The sequence below is a fragment of the Hemitrygon akajei genome, chromosome 6 (genome assembly GCF_048418815.1).
Source record: "Hemitrygon akajei chromosome 6, sHemAka1.3, whole genome shotgun sequence".
NCBI classification, from domain to species: Eukaryota; Metazoa; Chordata; class Chondrichthyes; order Myliobatiformes; family Dasyatidae; genus Hemitrygon; species Hemitrygon akajei.
Window position 1 is genome coordinate 120,672,205 of NC_133129.1, and position 22,548 is coordinate 120,694,752.

General features: G+C 64.3%; 1 protein-coding gene across 2 annotated transcripts in view; it reads right to left on the reverse strand.

Moving 5' to 3' along the window:
* The window catches only part of LOC140729420 (inactive serine protease PAMR1-like), a 176,612-nt gene that overhangs the window by 96,968 nt on the left and 57,096 nt on the right, over window positions 1-22,548 (reverse strand). The window lies entirely within an intron of this gene.

Here is a 22,548-nt window from a genome sequence, read left to right on the forward strand (position 1 = left end):
TCACTCCCCATCCCCCAGTCACACCGACACTCACTCCCCATCCCCAGTCACACCGACACTCACTCCCCGTCCCCCAGTGACACCGACACTCACTCCCCATCCCCCGGTCACACCGACACTCACTCCCCATCCCCAGTCACACCGACACACACTCCCCATCCCCGGTCACACCGACACTCACTCGCCATCCCCAGTCACACCGACACTCACTCCCCGTCCCCAGTGACACCGACACTCACTCCCATCCCCCAGTGACACCGACACTCACTCCCCATCCCCCAGAGACACCGACACTCACTCCCATCCCCAGTGACACCGACACTCACTCCCCTTCCCCAGTGACACCGACACTCACTCCCCGTCCCCAGTGACACCGACACTCACTCCCCGTCCACAGTCACACCGACACTCACTCCCCGTCCCCAGTCACACCGACACTCACTCCCCATCCCCCAGTGACACCGACACTCACTCCCCATCCCCCAGTGACACCGACACTCACTCCCCGTCCCAAGTGACACCGACACTCACTCCCCGTCCCCAGTCACACCGACACTCACTGCCCGTCCCCCAGTCGACACCGACACTCACTCCCCATCCCCAGTCACACACCGACACTCACTCCCCGTCCCCAGTGACACCGACACTCACTCCCCGTCCCCAGTGACACCGACACACACTCCCCGTCCCCAGTCACACCGACACTCACTCCCCATCCCCCAGTGACACCGACACTCACTCCCCGTCCCCCAGTGACACCGACACTCACTCCCCGTCCCCAGTCACACCGACACTCACTCCCCGTCCCCAGTGACACCGACACTCACTCCCCATCCCCCAGTCACACCGACACTCACTCCCCATCCCAGTGACACCGACACTCACTCCCCGTCCCCAGTCACACCGACACTCACTCCCCGTCCCCCAGTGACACCGACACTCACTCCCCATCCCCCAGAGACACCGACACTCACTCCCCATCCCCCAGTCACACCGACACTCACTCCCCATCCCCAGTCACACCGACACTCACTCCCCGTCCCCAGGACACCGACACTCACTCCCCATCCCCAGTCGACACCGACACTCACTCCCCATCCCCAGTGCACACCGACACTCACTCCCCGTCCCCAGTGACACCGACACACACTCCCCGTCCCCAGTCACACCGACACTCACTCCCCATCCCCAGTGACACCGACACTCACTCCCCGTCCCCAGTGACACCGACACTCACTCCCCGTCCCCAGTGACACCGACACTCACTCCCCATCCCCAGTCACACCGACACTCACTCCCCATCCCCAGTCACACCGACACTCACTCCCCATCCCCCAGTGACACCGACACTCACTCCCCAGTCCCCAGTCACACCGACACTCACTCCCCGTCCCCAGTCACACCGACACTCACTCCCCATCCCCAGTCACACCGACACTCACTCCCCATCCCCCAGTGACACCGACACTCACTCCCCGTCCCCAGTGACACCGACACTCACTCCCCCGTCCCCAGTGACACCGACACACACTCCCCGTCCCCAGTCACACCGACACTCACTCCCCATCCCCCAGTGACACCGACACTCACTCCCCGTCCCCCAGTGACACCGACACTCACTCCCCGTCCCCAGTCACACCGACACTCACTCCCCGTCCCCAGTGACACCGACACTCACTCCCCATCCCCCAGTCACACCGACACTCACTCCCCATCCCCAGTGACACCGACACTCACTCCCCGTCCCCAGTCACACCGACACTCACTCCCCGTCCCCCAGTGACACCGACACTCACTCCCCATCCCCCAGAGACACCGACACTCACTCCCCATCCCCCAGTCACACCGACACTCACTCCCCATCCCCAGTCACACCGACACTCACTCCCCATCCCCAGTCACACCGACACTCACTCCCCATCCGCCAGTCACACCGACACTCACTCCCCATCCCCCAGTGACACCGACACTCACTCCCCATCCCCCAGTCACACCGACACTCACTCCCCGTCCCCAGTCACACCGACACTCACTCCCCATCCCCAGTCACACCGACACTCACTCCCCATCCCCCAGTCACACCGACACTCACTCCCCATCCCCAGTCACACCGACACTCACTCCACCGTCCCCAGTGACACCGACACACACTCCCCGTCCCCAGTCACACCGACACTCACTCCCCATCCCCCAGTGACACCGACACTCACTCCCCGTCCCCCAGTGACACCGACACTCACTCCCCGTCCCCAGTCACACCGACACTCACTCCCCGTCCCCAGTGACACCGACACTCACTCCCCATCCCCCAGTCACACCGACACTCACTCCCCATCCCCAGTGACACCGACACTCACTCCCCGTCCCCAGTCACACCGACACTCACTCCCCGTCCCCCAGTGACACCGACACTCACTCCCCATCCCCCAGAGACACCGACACTCACTCCCCATCCCCCAGTCACACCGACACTCACTCCCCATCCCCAGTCACACCGACACTCACTCCCCGTCCCCAGTGACACCGACACACACTCCCATCCCCCAGTCACACCGACACTCACTCCCCATCCCCCAGTGACACCGACACTCACTCCCCATCCCCCAGTCACACCGACACTCACTCCCCGTCCCCAGTCACACCGACACTCACTCCCCATCCCCCAGTCACACCGACACTCACTCCCCATCCCCCAGTGACACCGACACTCACTCCCCGTCCCCAGTGACACCGACACTCACCTCCCCATCCCCAGTCACACCGACACTCACTCCCCGTCCCCAGTGACACCGACACTCACTCCCCATCCGCCAGTCACACCGACACTCACTCCCCATCCCCCAGTGACACCGACACTCACTCCCCATCCCCCAGTCACACCGACACTCACTCCCCGTCCCCCAGTCACACCGACACTCACTCCCCATCCCCAGTCACACCGACACTCACTCCCCATCCCCCAGTGACACCGACACTCACTCCCCGTCCCCAGTGACACCGACACTCACTCCCCATCCCGTCACACCGACACTCACTCCCCATCCCCAGTGACACCGACACTCACTCCCCGTCCCCCAGTCACACCGACACTCACTCCCCATCCCCAGTGACACCGACACTCACTCCCCGTCCCCAGTCACACCGACACTCACTCCCCATCCCCCAGTCACACCGACACTCACTCCCCATCCCCCAGTCACACCGACACTCACTCCCCATCCCCAGTCACACCGACACTCACTCCCCGTCCCCCAGTGACACCGACACTCACTCCCCATCCCCCAGTCACACCGACACTCACTCCCCATCCCCCAGTGACACCGACACTCACTCCCCATCCCCCAGTCACACCGACACTCACTCCCCATCCCCCAGTGACACCGACACTCACTCCCCATCCCCCAGTCACACCGACACTCACTCCCCGTCCCCCAGTCACACCGACACTCACTCCCCATCCCCAGTGACACCGACACTCACTCCCCGTCCCCAGTGACACCGACACTCACTCCCCGTCCCTCAGTCACACCGACACTCACTCCCCATCCCCCAGTGACACCGACACTCACTCCCCATCCCCAGTGACACCGACACTCACTCCCCATCCCCAGTCACACCGACACTCACTCCCCGTCCCCAGTCACACCGACACTCACTCCCCATCCCCAGTGACACCGACACTCACTCCCCATCCCCCAGTGACACCGACACTCACTCCCCATCCCCCAGTCACACCGACACTCACTCCCCATCCCCAGTGACACCGACACTCACTCCCCCGTCCCCAGTCACACCGACACTCACTCCCCATCCCCAGTCACACCGACACTCACACCCCGTCCCCAGTCCACCCCGACACTCACTCCCCTTCCCCCAGTCACACCGACACTCACTCCCCGTCCCCCAGTCACACCGACACTCACATCCCCATCCCCCAGTGACACCGACACTCACTCCCCTTCCCCAGTCACACCGACACTCACTCCCCATCCCCCAGTCACACCGACACTCACTCCCCGTCCCCAGTGACACGACACTCACTCCCCATCCCCAGTCACACCGACACTCACTCCCCATCCCCCAGTGACACCGACACTCACTCCCCGTCCCCAGTCACACCGACACTCACTCCCCATCCCCCAGTGACACCGACACTCACTCCCCATCCCCCAGTGACACCGACACTCACTCCCCGTCCCCAAGTGACACCGACACTCACTCCCCGTCCCCAGTCACACCGACACTCACTGCCCGTCCCCCAGTCACACCCGACACTCACTCCCCATCCCCAGTCACACCGACACTCACTCCCCGTCCCCAGTGACACCGACACTCACTCCCCTTCCCCAGTCACACCGACACTCACTCCCCGTCCCCCAGTGACACCGACACTCACTCCCCATCCCCCAGTCACACCCGACACTCACTCCCCATCCCCCAGTGACACCGACACTCACTCCCCGTCCCCAGTCACACCGACACTCACTCCCCATCCCCCAGTGACACCGACACTCACTCCCCATCCCCCAGTGACACCGACACTCACTCCCCGTCCCCAGTCACACCGACACTCACTCCCCGTCCCCAGTGACACCGACACTCACTCCCCATCCCCCAGTCACACCGACACTCACTCCCCATCCCCAGTGACACCGACACTCACTCCCCATCCCCAGTGACACCGACACTCACTCCCCGTCCCCAGTCACACCGACACTCACTCCCCGTCCCCCAGTGACCACCGACACTCACTCCCCATCCCCCAGAGACACCGACACTCACTCCCCATCCCCCCAGTCACACCGACACTCACTCCCCATCCCCAGTCACACCGACACTCACTCCCCGTCCCCAGTGACACCGACACACACTCCCCATCCCCCAGTCACACCGACACTCACTCCCCATCCCCAGTCACACCGACACTCACTCCCCGTCCCCAGTGACACCGACACACACTCCCCGTCCCCAGTCACACCGACACTCACTCCCCATCCCCAGTGACACCGACACTCACTCCCCGTCCCCAGTGACACCGACACTCACTCCCCATCCCCCAGTCACACCGACACTCACTCCCCATCCCCAGTCACACCGACACTCACTCCCCATCCCCCAGTGACACCGACACTCACTCCCCATCCCCAGTCACACCGACACTCACTCCCATCCGCCAGTCACACCGACACTCACTCCCCATCCCCCAGTGACACCGACACTCACTCCCCATCCCCCAGTCACACCGACACTCACTCCCCGTCCCCAGTCACACCGACACTCACTCCCCGTCCCCAGTCACACCGACACTCACTCCCCGTCCCCCAGATACACCGACACTCACTCCCCTTCCCCCCAGTGACACCGACACTCACTCCCCATCCCCAGTCACACCGACACTCACTCCCCATCCCCAGTGACACCGACACTCACTCCCCATCCCCCAGAGACACCGACACTCACTCCCCATCCCCCAGTGACACCGACACTCACTCCCCTTCCCCAGTGACACCGACACTCCACTCCCCGTCCCCAGTGACACCGACACTCACTCCCCGTCCACAGTCACACCGACACTCACTCCCCATCCCCAGTCACACCGACACTCACTCCCCGTCCCCCAGTGACACCGACACTCACTCCCCATCCCCCAGTCACACCGACACTCACTCCCCATCCCCAGTCACACCGACACTCACTCCCCGTCCCCCAGTGACACCGACACTCACTCCCCATCCCCCGGTCACACCGACACTCACTCCCCATCCCCAGTCACACCGACACACACTCCCCATCCCCCGGTCACACCGACACTCACTCGCCATCCCCAGTCACACCGACACTCACTCCCCGTCCCCAGTGACACCGACACTCACTCCCCATCCCCCAGTCACACCGACACTCACTCCCCGTCCCCAGTCACACCGACACTCACTCCCCATCCCCAGTCACACCGACACTCACTCCCCATCCCCCAGTGACACCGACACTCACCGTCCCCGTCCCCAGTGACACCGACACTCACTCCCCATCCCCAGTCACACCGACACTCACTCCCCATCCCCAGTGACACCGACACTCACTCCCCGTCCCCCAGTCACACCGACACTCACTCCCCATCCCCAGTGACACCGACACTCACTCCCCGTCCCCAGTCACACCGACACTCACTCCCCATCCCCCAGTCACACCGACACTCACTCCCCATCCCCAGTCACACCGACACTCACTCCCCGTCCCCCAGTGACACCGACACTCACTCCCCATCCCCCAGTCACACCGACACTCACTCCCCATCCCCCAGTGACACCGACACTCACTCCCATCCCCCAGTCACACCGACACTCACTCCCCATCCCCCCAGTGACACCGACACTCACTCCCCATCCCCCAGTCACACCGACACTCACTCCCCCATCCCCAGTGACACCGACACTCACTCCCCATCCCCAGTCACACCGACACTCACTCCCCGTCCCCCAGTCACACCGACACTCACTCCCCATCCCCAGTGACACCGACACTCACTCCCCATCCCCCAGTGACACCGACACTCACTCCCCATCCCCCAGTCACACCAACACTCACTCCCCAGTCCGCCCACAGTGACACCGACACTCACTCCCATCCCCCAGTCACACCGACACTCACTCCCCCGTCCCCCAGTCACACCGACACTCACTCCCCATCCCCAGTGACACCGACACTCACTCCCCGTCCCCCAGTCACACCGACACTCACTCCCCATCCCCAGTGACACCGACACTCACTCCCCGTCCCCAGTCACACCGACACTCACTCCCCATCCCCCAGGGACACCGACACTCACTCCCCATCCCCCAGTGACACCGACACTCACTCCCCATCCCCCAGTCACACCGACACTCACTCCCCCATCCCCCAGTCACACCGACACTCACTCCCCATCCCCCAGTCACACCGACACTCACTCCCCGTCCCCCAGTCACACCGACACTCACTCCCCGTCCCCCAGTGACACCGACACTCACTCCCCATCCCCAGTCGACACCGACACTCACTCCCCATCCCCCAGTGACACCGACACTCACTCCCCGTCCCCCAGTCACACCGACACTCACTCCCCATCCCCCAGTCACACCGACACTCACTCCCCATCCCCAGTCACACCGACACTCACTCCCCATCCCCAGTCACACCGACACTCACTCCCCGTCCCCAGTGACACCGACACTCACTCCCCGATCCCCAGTCACACCGACACTCACTCCCCGTCCCCCAGTGACACCGACACTCACTCCCCATCCCCCAGTCACACCGACACTCACTCCCCATCCCCAGTCACACCGACACTCACTCCCCATCCCCAGTCACACCGACACTCACTCCCCGATCCCCCACGTCCCACCGACCCGACACTCACTCCCCGTCCCCAGTCACACCGACACTCACTCCCCGTCCCCCAGTGACACCGACACTCACTCCCCATCCCCCAGTCACACCGACACTCACTCCCCATCCCCCAGTCACACCGACACTCACTCCCCATCCCCCAGTCACACCGACACTCACTCCCCGTCCCCAGTGACACCGACACTCACTCCCCATCCCCAGTGACACACCGACACTCACTCCCCGTCCCCAGTCACACCGACACTCACTCCCCCATCCCCAGTGACACCGACACTCACTCCCCCATCCCCCCAGTGCACACCGACACTCACTCCCCATCCCCCAGTCACACCGACACTCACTCCCCGTCCCCCAGTGACACCGACACTCACTCCCCGTCCCCAGTCACACCGACACTCACTCCCCATCCCCAGTCACACCGACACTCACTCCCCCATCCCCAGTGACACCGACACTCACTCCCCAGTCCCCCAGTCGACACCGACACTCACTCCCCATCCCCAGTCACACCGACACTCACTCCCCGTCCCCAGTGACACCGACACTCACTCCCCAGTCCCCCAGTCACACCGACACTCACTCCCCATCCCCAGTGACACCGACACTCACTCCCCGTCCCCCAGTGACACCGACACTCACTCCCCATCCCCAGTCACACCGACACTCACTCCCCGTCCCCAGTGACACCGACACTCACTCCCCGTCCCCCAGTCACACCGACACTCACTCCCCGTCCCCAGTGACACCGACACTCACTCCCCATCCCCAGTCACACCGACACTCACTCCCCGTCCCCAGTGACACCGACACTCACTCCCCGTCCCCCAGTCACACCGACACTCACTCCCCGTCCCCAGTGACACCGACACTCACTCCCCGTCCCCCAGTGACACCGACACTCACTCCCCATCCCCCAGTCACACCGACACTCACTCCCCGTCCCCCAGTGACACCGACACTCACTCCCCATCCCCCAGTCACACCGACACTCACTCCCCGTCCCCAGTGACACCGACACTCACTCCCCATCCCCCAGTCACACCGACACTCACTCCCCATCCCCAGTGACACCGACACTCACTCCCCGTCCCCAGTGACACCGACACTCACTCCCCATCCCCCAGTGACACCGACACTCACTCCCCAGTCCCCAGTGACACCGACACTCACTCCCCATCCCCCAGTCACACCGACACTCACTCCCCGTCCCCAGTGACACCGACACTCACTCCCCATCCCCCAGTCACACCGACACTCACTCCCCGTCCCCCAGTCACACCGACACTCACTCCCCATCCCCAGTCACACCGACACCGACCTCACTCCCCATCCCCAGTGACACCGACACTCACTCCCCGTCCCCCAGTGACACCGACACTCACTCCCCGATCCCCAGTCACACCGACACTCACTCCCCGTCCCCCAGTCACACCGACACTCACTCCCCCATCCCCCAGTGACACCGACACTCACTCCCCGTCCCCAGTCACACCGACACTCACTCCCTCCCATACACCGACTCACTCCCCATCCCCAGTGCACACCGACACTCACTCCCCGTCCCCAGTCACACCGACACTCACTCCCCATCCCCCAGTGACACCGACACTCACTCCCGTCCATCCCCAGTCACACATCCCCGACACTCACTCCCCCGTCCCCCAGTGACACCGACACTCACTCCCCGTCCCCAGTCACACCGACACTCACTCCCCATCCCCCAGTCGACACCGACACTCACTCCCCGTCCCCAGTCACACCGACACTCACTCCCCGTCCCCAGTGCACACCGACACTCACTCCCCATCCCCCAGTGACACCGACACTCACTCCCCGTCCCCCAGTCACACCGACACTCACTCCCCATCCCCAGTGACACCGACACTCCGGTCACCGACACTCCTCCCGTCCCCCAGTCACACCGACACTCACTCCCCGTCCCCCAGTCACACCGACACTCACTCCCCATCCCCCAGTGACACCGACACTCACTCCCCATCCCCAGTCACAACCGACACTCACTCCCCTCCCCAGTGACACCGACACTCACCTCCCCGTCCCCCAGTCACACCGACACTCACTCCCCGTCCCCCAGTGACACCGACACTCACTCCCCATCCCCAGTGACACCGACACTCACTCCCCGTCCCCAGTCACACCGACACTCACTCCCCATCCCCCAGTGACACCGACACTCACTCCCCGTCCCCCAGTCACACCGACACTCACTCCCCATCCCCCAGTCACACCGACACTCACTCCCCGTCCCCCAGTCACACCGACACTCACTTCCCCATCCCCAGTGACACCGACACTCCACTCCCCGTCCCCCAGTCACACCGACACTCACTCCCCGTCCCCCAGTCACACCGACACTCACTCCCCATCCCCAGTGACACCGACACTCACTCCCCATCCCCCAGTGCACACCGACACTCACTCCCCATCCCCCAGTGACACCGACACTCACTCCCCATCCCCAGTGACACCGACACTCACTCCCCAGTCCCCAGTGACACCGACACTCACTCCCCGTCCCCCCCAGTCGACACCGACACTCACTCCCCATCCCCCAGTCACACCGACACTCACTCCCCGTCCCCCAGTCACACCGACACTCACTCCCCGTCCCCAGTCACACCGACACTCACTCCCATCCCCAGTGACACCGACACTCACTCCCCATCCCCCAGTCACACCGACACTCACTCCCCGTCCCCCAGTGACACCGACACTCACTCCCCATCCCCAGTCACACCGACACTCACTCCCCGTCCCCAGTCACACCGACACTCACTCCCCAGTCCCCCAGTGACACCGACACTCACTCCCCCTCCCATCCGCCCCAGTGCACACAGCACCCGACACTCACTCCCCGTCCCCCAGTCACACCGACACTCACTCCCCATCCCCCAGGTCACACCGACACTCACTCCCCGTCCCCCAGTCACACCGACACTCACTCCCCGTCCCCCAGTCACACCGACACTCACTCCCCGTCCCCAGTGACAACCCGACCGACTCACTCCCCATCCCCAGTCACACCGACACTCACTCCCCGTCCCCCAGTCACACCGACACTCACTCCCCATCCCCAGTCACACCGACACTCACTCCCCATCCCCAGTGACACCGACACTCACTCCCCGTCCCCAGTGACACCGACACTCACTCCCCATCCCCAGTCACACCGACACTCACTCCCTCCCCAGTCCGCCCCCAGTCCGACACCGACACTCACTCCCCGTCCCCCAGTGACACCGACACTCACTCCCCGTCCCCAGTCACACCGACACTCACTCCCCGTCCCCCAGTCACACCGACACTCACTCCCCATCCCCAGTGACACCGACACTCACTCCCCGTCCCCAGTCGACACCGACACTCACTCCCCGTCCCCCAGTGCACACCGACACTCACTCCCCATCCCCCAGTCACACCGACACTCACTCCCCCATCCCCAGTCACACCGACACTCACTCCCCGTCCCCAGTGACACCGACACTCACTCACTCCCCGTCCCCAGTCACACCGACACTCACTCCCCATCCCCAGTCACACCGACACTCACTCCCCATCCCCCAGTCACACCGACACTCACTCCCGTCCCAGGCCACACGTCACTCCCCGTCCCCAGTCACACCGACACTCACTCCCCCATCCCCCAGTCACACCGACACTCACTCCCCGTCCCCCAGTGACACCGACACTCACTCCCCATCCCCCAGTCACACCGACACTCACTCCCCTCCCCAGTCGACACCGACACTCACTGCACCCAGTCCCCAGTGACACCGACACTCACTCCCAGTCCCCCAGTCACACGACACTCACTCCCCATCCCCAGTCACACCGACACTCACTTCCCGTCCCCAGTGACACCGACACTCACTCCCCGTCCCCCAGTGACACCGACACTCACTCCCCATCCCCCAGTCACACCGACACTCACTCCCCGTCCCCAGTGACACCGACACTCACTCCCCCATCCCCCAGTCACACCGACACTCACTCCCCGTCCCCAGTGACACCGACACTCACTCCCCGTCCCCCAGTCACACCGACACTCACTCCCCATCCCCAGTCACACCGACACTCACTCCCCGTCCCCCAGTGACACCGACACTCACTCCCCGATCCCCAGTCACACCGACACTCACTCCCTGTCCCCAGTGACACCGACACTCACTCCCCCATCCCCAGTCACCCACCGACACTCACTCCCCGTCCCCCAGTGACACCGACACTCACTCCCCATCGTCCCACCCTCCCCCAGTCGACACCGACACTCACTCCCCGTCCCCCAGTCACACCGACACTCACTCCCCATCCCCAGTCACACCGACACTCACTCCCCATCCCAGTGACACCGACACTCACTCCCCATCCCCAGTGCACACCGACACTCACTCCCCATCCCCCAGTCACACCGACACTCACTCCCCGTCCCCCAGTCACACCGACACTCACTCCCCATCCCCCAGTCACACCGACACTCACTCCCCATCCCCAGTGACACCGACACTCACTCCCCATCCCCAGTCACACCGACACTCACTCCCCATCCCCCAGTGACACCGACACTCACTCCCCATCCCCAGTGACACCGACACTCACTCCCCATCCCCAGTCACACCGACACTCACTCCCCGTCCCCAGTCACACCGACACTCACTCCCCATCCCCAGTGCACACCGACACTCACTCCCCCGTCCCCCAGTCACCACCGACACTCACTCCCCGTCCCCCAGTCACACCGACACTCACTCCCCGTCCCCCAGTGACACCGACACTCACTCCCCATCCCCCAGTCACACCGACACTCACTCCCCATCCCCCAGTGACACCGACACTCACTCCCCGTCCCCCAGTGACACCGACACTCACTCCCCCGTCCCCCAGTCACACCGACACTCACTCCCCGTCCCAGTCACACCGACACTCACTCCCCGTCCCCCAGTCACACCGACACTCACTCCCCCGTCCCCCCAGTCGACACCGACACTCACTCCCCATCCCCCAGTCACACCGACACTCACTCCCCATCCCCCCAGTCACACCGACACTCACTCCCCGTCCCCAGTCACACCGACACTCACTCCCCATCCCCCAGTCACACCGACACTCACTCCCCGTCCCCAGTCACACCGACACTCACTCCCCGTCCCCCAGTCACACCGACACTCACTCCCCATCCCCCAGTGACACCGACACTCACTCCCCGTCCCCCAGTCACACCGACACTCACTCCCCCATCCCCCAGTCACACCGACACTCACTCCCCGTCCCCCAGTCACACCGACACTCACTCCCCGTCCCCAGTCGACACCGACACTCACTCCCCGTCCCCCAGTCACACCGACACTCACTCCCCCATCCCCCAGTGACACCGACACTCACTCCCCGTCCCCCAGTGACACCGACACTCACTCCCCGATCCCCAGTCACACCGACACTCACTCCCCCGTCCCCAGTGACACCGACACTCACTCCCCGTCCCCCAGTGACACCGACACTCACTCCCCCGTCCCCCAGTGACACCGACACTCACTCCCCATCCCCAGTGACACCGACACTCACTCCCCGTCCCCAGTCACACCGACACTCCCTCCCCTCCCCCAGTGACACCGACACTCACTCCCCGTCCCCCAGTCACACCGACACTCACTCCCCATCCCCCAGTCACACCGACACTCACTCCCCGTCCCCCAGTCACCACCGACACTCACTCCCCATCCCCCAGTGACACCGACACTCACTCCCCATCCCCCAGTCACACCGACACTCACTCCCCGTCCCCCAGTCACACCGACACTCACTCCCCGTCCCCAGTCACACCGACACTCACTCCCCCGTCCCCAGTGACACCGACACTCACTCCCCATCCCCCAGTCACACCGACACTCACTCCCCATCCCCCAGTGACACCGACACTCAATCCCCATCCCCAGTGACACCGACACTCACCTCCCCGTCCCCCAGTCACACCGACACTCACTCCCATCCCCAGTGACACCGACACTCACTCCCCGTCCCCAGTGACACCGACACTCACTCCCCGTCCCCCAGTCACACACCGACACTCACTCCCCATCCCCCAGTGACACCGACACTCACTCCCCATCCCCAGTCACACCGACACTCACTCCCCATCCCCCAGTGACACCGACACTCACTCCCCATCCCCAGTGACACCGACACTCACTCCCCGTCCCCAGTCACACCGACACTCACTCCCCATCCCCCAGTGACACCGACACTCACTCCCCGTCCCCCAGTCACACCGACACTCACTCCCCGTCCCCCAGTCACACCGACACTCACATCCCCATCCCCCAGTCACACCGACACTCACTCCCCATCCCCCAGTCACACCGACACTCACTCCCCGTCCCCAGTGACACCCGACACTCACTCCCCGTCCCCCAGTCACACCGACACTCACTCCCCATCCCCAGTCACACCGACACTCACTCCCCATCCCCAGTGACACCGACACTCACTCCCCGTCCCCAGTGACACCGACACTCACTCCCCATCCCCAGTCACACCGACACTCACTCCCCGTCCCCCAGTGACACCGACACTCACTCCCCATCCCCCAGTCACACCGACACTCACTCCCCGTCCCCAGTGACACCGACACTCACTCCCCATCCCCAGTGACACCGACACTCACTCCCCATCCCCCAGTCGACACCGACACTCACTCCCCCATCCCCAGTGACACCGACACTCACTCCCCATCCCCCAGTCACACCGACACTCACTCCCCATCCCCAGTCGACACCGACACTCACTCCCCAGTCCCCCAGTCACACCGACACTCACTCCCCATCCCCCAGTCACACCGACACTCACTCCCCAGTCCCCCAGTCACACCGACACTCACTCCCCGTCCCCAGTCACACCGACACTCACTCCCCGTCCCCAGTCACACCGACACTCACTCCCGTCCCCCAGTCACACCGACACTCACTCCCCATCCCCAGTCACACCGACACTCACTCCCCATCCCCCAGTGACACCGACACTCACTCCCCGTCCCCAGTGACACCGACACTCACTCCCCATCCCCCAGTCACACCGACACTCACTCCCCGTCCCCAGTGACACCGACACTCACTCCCCATCCCCCAGTGACACCGACACTCACTCCCCGTCCCCAGTGACACCGACACTCACTCCCCGTCCCCCAGTCACACCGACACTCACTCCCCGTCCCCAGTGACACCGACACTCACTCCCCCGTCCCCCAGTGACACCGACACTCACTCCCCATCCCCAGTCGACACCGACACTCACTCCCCGTCCCCCAGTCACACCGACACTCACTCCCCATCCCCAGTCACACCGACACTCACTCCCCGTCCCCAGTCACACCGACACTCACTCCCCATCCCCCAGTCACACCGACACTCACTCCCCATCCCCAGTCACACCGACACTCACTCCCCATCCCCAGTGCACACCGACACTCACTCCCCGTCCCCCAGTCACACCGACACTCACTCCCCGTCCCCAGTCACACCGACACTCACTCCCCGTCCCCCCACTCCCCGTCCCAGTCACACCGACACTCACTCCCATCCCCCAGTGACACCGACACTCACTCCCCGTCCCCCAGTGACACCGACACTCACTCCCCATCCCCAGTCACACCGACACTCACTCCCCTTCCCCAGTGACACCGACACTCACTCCCCGTCCCCCAGTGACACCGACACTCACTCCCCGTCCCCCAGTGACACCGACACTCACTCCCCATCCCCAGTGACACCGACACTCACTCCCCGTCCCCCAGTCACACCGACACTCACTCCCCGTCCCCCAGTGACACCGACACTCACTCCCCGTCCCCCAGTCACACCGACACTCACTCCCCATCCCCAGTGACACCGACACTCACTCCCCCTCCCCCAGTCACACCGACACTCACTCCCCATCCCCCAGTGACACCGACACTCACTCCCCCATCCCCCAGTCACACCGACACTCACTCCCCAGTCACCCCCGTCCCCAGTCACACCGACACTCACTCCCCGTCCCCCAGTCACACCGACACTCACATCCCCGTCCCCAGTGACACCGACACTCACTCCCCATCCCCAGTCACACCGACACTCACGTCCCCAGGCTCCCCATCCCAGTGACACCGACACTCACTCCCCATCCCCCAGTGACACCGACACTCACTCCCCATCCCCAGTGACAACCGACCACTCACTCCCCGTCCCCCAGTCACACCGACACTCACTCCCCATCCCCAGTGACACCGACACTCACTCCCGTCCAGACGACTCACTCCCCGTCCCCCAGTGACACCGACACTCACTCCCCGTCCCCCAGTCCACACCGACACTCACTCCCCATCCCCCAGTCACACCGACACTCACTCCCATCCCCAGTCACACCGACACGACACTCACTCCCCATCCCCCAGTGACACCGACACTCACTCCCCATCCCCAGTGACACCGACACTCACTCCCCGTCCCCAGTCACACCGACACTCACTCCCCATCCCCAGTGACACCGACACTCACTCCCCGTCCCCCAGTCACACCGACACTCACTCCCCGTCCCCCAGTCACACCGACACTCACTCCCCATCCCCCAGTCACACCGACACTCACTCCCCGTCCCCCAGTCACACCGACACTCACTCCCCGTCCCCAGTGACACCGACACTCACTCCCCCGTCCCCCAGTCACACCGACACTCACTCCCCGTCCCCCAGTCACACCGACACTCACTCCCCGTCCCCCAGTCACACCGACACTCACTCCCCATCCCCCAGTCACACCGACACTCACTCCCCGTCACCCAGTGACACCGACACTCACTCCCCATCCCCCAGTCACACCGACACTCACTCCCCATCCCCAGTCACAACCGACACTCACTCCCCGTCCCCCAGTGACACCGACACTCACTCCCCGTCCCCAGTGACACCGACACTCACTCCCCGTCCCCCAGTCACACCGACACTCACTCCCCATCCCCAGTCACACCGACACTCACTCCCCGTCCCCAGTGCACACCGACACTCACTCCCCGTCCCCCAGTCACACCGACACTCAATCCCCATCCCCAGTCACACCGACACTCACTCCCCATCCCCATCACACCGACACTCAGCAGTGCGCCCGTCCCCAGTGACACCAGACACTCACCTCCCCGTCCCCCAGTCACACCGACACTCACTCCCCATCCCCAGTCACACCGACACTCACTCCCCATCCCCAGTGACACCGACACTCACTCCCCGTCCCCAGTGACACCGACACTCACTCCCCATCCCCAGTCACACCGACACTCCACTCCCCGTCCCCAGTGACACCGACACTCACTCCCCATCCCCAGTCACACCGACACTCACTCCCCGTCCCCAGTGACACCGACACTCACTCCCCGTCCCCCAGTGACACCGACACTCACTCCCATCCCCAGTCACACCGACACTCCACTCCCCGTCCCCAGTGACACCGACACTCACTCCCCGTCCCCCAGTGACACCGACACTCACTCCCCATCCCCAGTGACACCGACACTCACTCCCCGTCCCCAGTCACACCGACACTCACTCCCCATCCCCAGTGACACCGACACTCACTCCCCGTCCCCCAGTCACACCGACACTCACTCCCCATCCCCCAGTCACACCGACACTCACTCCCCGTCCCCCAGTCACACCGACACTCACTCCCCATCCCCCAGTGACACCGACACTCACTCCCCATCCCCCAGTCACACCGACACTCACTCCCCGTCCCCCAGTCACACCGACACTCACTCCCCGTCCCCAGTCACACCCGACACTCACTCCCCGTCCCCAGTCACACCGACACTCACTCCCCATCCCCCAGTCACACCGACACTCACTCCCCATCCCCAGTGACACCGACACTCACTCCCCATCCCCCAGTGACACCGACACTCACTCCCCATCCCCAGTGACACCGACACTCACTCCCCGTCCCCCAGTCACACCGACACTCACTCCCCATCCCCAGTGACACCGACACTCACTCCCCGTCCCCAGTGACACCGACACTCACTCCCCGTCCCCCAGTCACACCGACACTCACTCCCCATCCCCCAGTGACACCGACACTCACTCCCCCATCCCCAGTCACACCGACACTCACTCCCCATCCCCCAGTGACACCGACACTCACTCCCCATCCCCAGTGACACCGACACTCACTCCCCGTCCCCAGTCGACACCGACACTCACTCCCCATCCCCAGTGACACCGACACTCACTCCCCGTCCCCCAGTCACACCGACACTCACTCCCCGTCCCCAGTGACACCGACACTCACTCCCCGTCCCCCAGTCACACCGACACTCACTCCCCGTCCCCCAGTCACACCGACACTCACTCCCCGTCCCCCAGTCACACCGACACTCACTCACTCCCCATCCCCAGTGACACCGACACTCACTCCCCGTCACCCAGTGACACCGACACTCACTCCCCATCCCCCCAGTCACACCGACACTCACTCCCCATCCCCAGTCACACCGACACTCACTCCCCGTCCCCCAGTGACACCGACACTCACTCCCCCGTCCCCAGTGACACCGACACTCACTCCCCATCCCCCAGTCACACCGACACTCACTCCCCATCCCCAGTCACACCGACACTCACTCCCCGTCCCCAGTCACACCGACACTCACTCCCCGTCCCCCAGTCACACCGACACTCAATCCCCATCCCCAGTCACACCGACACTCACTCCCCATCCCCAGTCACACCGACACTCACTCCCCGTCCCCAGTGACACCAACACTCACTCCCCGTCCCCCAGTCACACCGACACTCACTCCCCATCCCCAGTCACACCGACACTCACTCCCCAGTCCCCCAGTGACACCGACACTCACTCCCCTCCCCAGTGACACCGACACTCACTCCCCATCCCCAGTCACACCGACACTCACTCCCCGTCCCCCCAGTGACACCGACACTCACTCCCCATCCCCAGTCACACCGACACTCACTCCCCGTCCCCAGTGACACCGACACTCACATCCCCATCCCCCAGTGACACCGACACTCACTCCCCCATCCCCCAGTCACCACCGACACTCACTCCCCATCCCCAGTGACACCGACACTCACTTCCCCGTCCCCCAGTGACACCGACACTCACTCCCCGTCCCCAGTGACACCGACACTCACTCCCCATCCCCCAGTCACACCGACACTCACTCCCCGTCCCCAGTGACACCGACACTCACTCCCCATCCCCAGTCACACCGACACTCACTCCCCGTCCCCAGTGACACCAACACTCACTCCCCCTCCCCCAGTCACACCGACACTCACTCCCCCATCCCCAGTCACACCGACACTCACTCCCCGTCCCCCAGTGACACCAACACTCACTCCCCGATCCCCAGTCACACCAACACTCACTCCCTGTCCCCCAGTGACACCGACACTCACTCCCCCATCCCCAGTCCACACCGACACTCACCTGCCCCCGTCCCCCAGTGACACCGACACTCACTCCCCATCCCCCAGTCACACCGACACTCACTCCCGGTCCCCCAGTCGACACCGACACTCACTCCCCATCCCCCAGTGACACCGACACTCACTCCCCATCCCCAGTCACACCGACACTCACTCCCCATCCCCCAGTGACAACCGACACTCACTCCCCATCCCCAGTGACACCGACACTCACTCCCCATCCCCAGTCACACCGACACTCACTCCCCGTCCCCCAGTCACACCGACACTCACTCCCCGTCCCCAGTCACACCGACACTCACTCCCCCGTCCCCCAGTCACACCGACACTCACTCCCCATCCCCCAGTCACACCGACACTCACTCCCCATCCCCCATTCACACCGACACTCACTCCCCATCCCCCAGTCACACCGACACTCACTCCCCGTCCCCAGTCACACCGACACTCACTCCCCATCCCCCAGTCACACCGACACTCACTCCCGTCCCCAGTCACACCGACACTCACTCCCCATCCCCCAGTCACACCGACACTCACTCCCCGTCCCCCAGTCACACCGACACTCACTCCCCATCCCCCAGTGACACCGACACTCACTCCCCGTCCCCCAGAGACACCCGACACTCACTCCCCATCCCCCAGTGACACAACACTCACTCCCCATCCCCCATTCACACCGACACTCACTCCCCATCCCCAGTCACACCGACACTCACTCCCCGTCCCCCAGTCACACCGACACTCACTCCCCATCCCCCAGTGACACCGACACTCACTCCCCATCCCCCAGTCACACCGACACTCACTCCCCCATCCCCCAGTCACACCGACACTCACTCCCCGTCCCCAGTGACACCGACACTCACTCCCCATCCCCAGTGACACCGACACTCACTCCCCATCCCCCAGTAACACCGACACTCACTCCCCATCCCCAGTCACACAGACACTCACTCCCCGTCCCCCAGTGACACCGACACTCACTCCCCCGTCCCCAGTGACACCGACACTCACTCCCCGTCCCCCAGTCACACCGACACTCACTCCCCATCCCCAGTGACACCGACACTCACTCCCCATCCCCCAGTCACACCGACACTCACTCCCCATCCCCAGTCACACCGACACTCACTCCCCGTCCCCCAGTGACACCGACACTCACTCCCCATCCCCAGTCACACCGACACTCACTCCCCGTCCCCAGTCACACCGACACTCACTCCCCATCCCCCAGTCACACCGACACTCACTCCCCGTCCCCAGTCACACCGACACTCACTCCCCATCCCCAGTCACACCGACACTCACTCCCCCATCCCCCAGTCACACCGACACTCACTCCCCATCCCCAGTGACACCGACACTCACTCCCCGTCCCCAGTGACACCGACACTCACTCCCCATCCCCAGTCACACCGACACTCACTCCCCGTCCCCAGTCACACCGACACTCACTCCCCATCCCCAGTCACACCGACACTCACTCCCCGTCCCCAGTGACACCGACACTCACTCCCCGTCCCCCAGTCACACCGACACTCACTCCCCGTCCCCCAGTCACACCGACACTCACTCCCCATCCCCAGTCACACCGACACTCACTCCCCATCCCCAGTGACACCGACACTCACTCCCCGTCCCCAGTCACACCGACACTCACTCCCCATCCCCCAGTCACACCGACACTCACTCCCCATCCCCAGTCACACCGACACTCACTCCCCGTCCCCAGTGACACCGACACTCACTCCCCGTCCCCCAGTCACACCGACACTCACTCCCCGTCCCCAGTCACACCGACACTCACTCCCCATCCCCCAGTCACACCGACACTCACTCCCCATCCCCCAGTCACACCGACATTCACTCCCCATCCCCCAGTGACACCGACACTCACTCCCCATCCCCAGTCACACCGGACACTCACTCCCCATCCCCAGTGACACCGACACTCACTCCCCGTCCCCAGTGACACCGACACTCACTCCCCGTCCCCCAGTCACACCGACACTCACTCACCCGTCCCCAGTCACACCGACATCACTCCCCCATCCCCCAGCGACACCGACACTCACTCCCCGTCCCCAGTGACATCGACACTCACTCCCCGTCCCCCAGTCACACCGACACTCACTCCCCATCACCCAGTCACACCGACACTCACTCCCCATCCCCCAGTGACACCGACACTCACTCCCCATCCCCAGTCACACCGACACTCTCACGTCCCCATCCCCCAGTCACACCGACACTCACTCCCCATCCCCCAGTCACACCGACACTCACTCCCCCGTCCCCCAGTGACACCGACACTCACTCCCCATCCCCCAGTCACACCGACACTCCACTCCCATCCCCAGTGACACCGACACTCACTCCCCGTCCCCCAGTGACACCGACACTCACTCCCCATCCCCCAGTGACACCGACACTCAGTCCCCATCCCCAGTCACACCGACACTCACTCCCCATCACCCAGTCACACCGACTCACTCCATCCCAGTCACACCGACACTCACTCCCATCCCAGTCACCCGACACTCACTCCCCGATCCCCCAGTGACACCGACACTCACTCCCCATCCCCCAGTCACACCGACACTCACTCCCCATCCCCCAGTGACACCGACACTCACTCCCCGTCCCCCAGTGACACCGACACTCACTCCCCGTCCCCAGTCACACCGACACTCACTCCCCATCCCCAGTCACACCGACACTCACTCCCCATCCCCAGTGACACCGACACTCACTCCCCCATCCCCAGTCACACCGACTCCACTCACCTCCCCATCCCCCAGTCACACCGACACTCACTCCCCATCCCCAGTGACACCGACACTCACTCCCCGTCCCCAGTCACACCGACACTCACTCCCCATCCCAGACCGACACTCACTCCCCATCCCAGTCACACCGACACTCACTCCCCCATCCCCCAGTGACACCGACACTCACTCCCCGTCCCCAGTGACACCGACACTCACTCCCCATCCCCAGTCGACACCGACACTCACTCCCCAGTCCCCAGTCACACCGACACTCACTCCCCGTCCCCAGTGACACCGACACTCACTCCCCATCCCCAGTCACACCGACACTCACTCCCCATCCCCAGTCACACCGACACTCACTCCCGTCCCCAGTCACACCGACACTCACTCCCCATCCCAGTGACACCGACACTCACTCCCCATCCCCAGTCACACCGACACTCACTCCCCATCCCCAGTCACACCGACACTCACTCCCCGTCCCCAGTCACACCGACACTCACTCCCCATCCCCAGTCACACCGACACTCACTCCCCATCCCCAGTGCACACCGACACTCACTCCCCGTCCCCAGTCACACCGACACTCACCTCCCCATCCCCAGTGACACCGACACTCACTCCCCATCCCGCAGTCACACCGACACTCACTCCCCGTCCCCAGTCACACCGACACTCACTCCCCGTCCCCAGTCACACCGACACTCACTCCCCATCCCCCAGTGACACCGACACTCACTCCCCATCCCCAGTCACACCGACACTCACTCCACATCCCCAGTCACACCGACACTCACTCCCCGTCCCCCAGTGACACCGACACTCACTCCCCGTCCCCCAGTGACACCGACACTCACTCCCCGTCCCCAGTCACACCGACACTCACTCCCC